The sequence below is a fragment of the Bos javanicus genome, chromosome 2 (assembly GCF_032452875.1).
Source record: "Bos javanicus breed banteng chromosome 2, ARS-OSU_banteng_1.0, whole genome shotgun sequence".
NCBI lineage: Eukaryota > Metazoa > Chordata > Mammalia > Artiodactyla > Bovidae > Bos > Bos javanicus.
Genome location: NC_083869.1, coordinates 99,313,314 through 99,316,280, shown reverse-complemented (window position 1 = coordinate 99,316,280; position 2,967 = coordinate 99,313,314).

Here is a 2,967-nt window from a genome sequence, read left to right as displayed (position 1 = left end):
TGAATTCTTAACTACTGGACCACCAGGGAAGTCTCAAGAGCTGTATTTTAAAATTTGCTGCATTCTGATGATGATGACTGAGCGACTGAACTGACTGACTGACTGATGATGGTTCAGTTCAGTCGCTCAGTCGTGTCTGACTCTGCAATGACTGCAGCATGACAGGCTTCCCTGTCCATCACCAACTCCTGGAGCTTACTCAAACTCATATCCATTGGGTAGGTAATGCCACCAACCATCTCATCCTATGTTGTCCCTTTCTCCTCCTGCCTTCAATCTTTCCCAGCATCAGGGTCTTTTCAAATGAGTCAGTTCTTCACATCAAGTGGCCAAAGTATTGGAACTTCAGCTTCAGCATCAGTCCTTTCAATGAATATTCAGGACTGATTTCCTTTAAGATTGACTGGTGGTGGTGGTGGGACATAATAAATGACCTCTAGATGAAAGGCAAAAAGTATTATTACTTCCAGAAGACTGTCAATACAGGGCAGCATTAGAGATTGCATCTGGATAACAGCAAGCTGGAACTGTAGCAGGCAGCTTATATAAGGCAAACCAGGTGTAGCTAGCTAGGTTTCATGGGCTTCTTATAGATTATTCTGAATAATTCTGCAGACTAAGGAAGAAGAGGCTGTCCTGGATATTCGGGATCTGGGGCTTCTCGTAGTTGGCTGTGTGAGCTATAACCCAGAGTGTTAGAGCCCAAAAGGGAAGCGGTTGGAGTATAGGCTTGGCAAACATCCTTCAATGGGATGAACATTTTTAGCCATGATCTTAAAACTGTCAAGACAGCACTTATGAAATATAAGCCATCATAGTTCTTCCTTTACAGTTTAACTAAAATGTAGAAGTGTTCAGTTATTTAACCAACGTCCCACAATTAGGAAATCATGAGGCTAGGATTCCAATCAAGATCCACCTAGATCCTAGTTATTGTTGCTGTTGTTCAGTCATGTCCAACTCTTTGCAACCCTGTGGACTGTAGGTCACCAGACTTCTCTGTCCATGGCATTTTCCAGGCAAGAATATAGAGGGGATTTGCCATTTCCTTCTCCAAGGGATCTTCCTGACCCAGTGATTGAATCTTCTGCATTAGCAGGTTGATACTTTACCACTGAGCCAAACAACTTGGGAAATGGATCGTGGCTATACTGCCTCTCTAAATGAACCTGTCATCTTATATACTTTCTCTAGTAGAGCTTTATTGTGTTTTCCTTTCACTCTTCAGGTTAGCCCTTTTTTCTCTTCCGTCTTGCACACTGTATAATGTGCATGACTGCTAGGAGCTATCATGTGTTGAATTTCTGTGCATTCCCCTCTCCAGACCCACATCTACTTTATCTTGGCTCATTCTGCTTTTCAAACTCTCAGTGCTTGGTATCCACTTGTTTCCTGGAGTTTCAAGGGTGAGGAAGAAGAAAAATTGGGGAAGAAAGAGAAAAACTGTACTTATATTATTTTAAAAACCAATTTTAAACAATAAAAGCTCTTTATATTAATAATAATAATGTGATTGACACTACAATTTTGGCAAAAAGAATATTTCAGTATCCAATGAGTTAGATATACTGTGCTACTCTGTAGGGCAATTTTGAAAACATTTTACTGTGAACAATAGGAATATAATTGCTTAACATTCTACCAAAAAAAAAAAAAATAGAGAGAGAGATTGGCCTTGCTCCTGTTATGTGCTGGATTCTTCATAACTCTCAGTGAATGACAGATCAAGCAGTGATTATCCTGAAGGCACATAATACTCCAGGAGCCAGATGGGTCAACTTTATTATTGTGTGACAAATATAAATTTCTGTTTCAATGTTATCTAATTATATGTGTTAGGTCAAAGGTTGTATAGGTTGAAGAATTATGTAATGAAAAATATTGATATTTTCCTTTTAGAATAGAAGGGACATTGCAGAAAAGATTTTAACAGTAATCTGGATTAAACTGGAATTCTCACTAAATTTAGAACCAGTCCTGCCATTGTTGTTGAAGAACAGATAACAAAGTACTAATCACATGATCTGCTGTTTCCTGCCTATTCAAATACTCAGCTTGACCTTTAAGATGAAGGGAGAAGAGAAAATATTGGACAATAGGTCTGGTAGTATCAACCAGAGGAATAATAAAATGTAGACAATTTAAGTTTTCTTGGATCAAAAATGATAAGACATCTGAAAATGTTGAAATAAATTAAAATAGTTCCAAATGAACCCATATGCTTGAAGACAGTCTTTTTCATGCATCTGCTTTTTTTAATGCTCTTCTCCTGAAGAAATATTAAATTTATTTAAGAATGATTATTAATCAAAGTAAACATTTGTGTATATGTATGCACTTTTGCCCATTACTGCAATCTGATTCATAGATTTTAAACTCCAAGTGTCTAAAAAGCAAAACTACCATTGTTCAATCACCCATCCCCATTATCCCATTTCAGGAAGCGCCCAGAAGTCTAAATACTTGGGGAAATGTATCTATTCTCTCAACTGTAGATATGGTCCTAGTTAGGGCACATGAGATTGGCCTTTAGGCAAAAGAAACACATACAGAAATGGAAGTTGTTGATTTTCCAGTAGACAGATCCATAGCAAGAGCTAAAAGTTATGTTACCAATGGAACTTCACACCTAAAGCATAGTACATAAAATTTCAAAACATTTCGGAGATGTCCAAAAACTGATTAATGATATAAAATTTTTCCTAGAAGGAAAAACAGAAGGAACGAAGTGTGTAGGGTCAGAGACAAAGACTGAGCAGGGAATTAATAACTCTTCAGGTTGGAGAAGTTATCAGATAAATGACCGTGAGCATCAGTGACTGTGTTTCCTGAATAAATGTCTCCAATCAATCACTGCCAAAGAACTGAAAGAATGGAAACAGCCACTAGGAGCCTAGGCACTTTGGCTTCTTTCAGTTGGTTTCCTCCTCAGCCGCCATGTGCAGTCTCCTGCCTGTGACCTCTCTG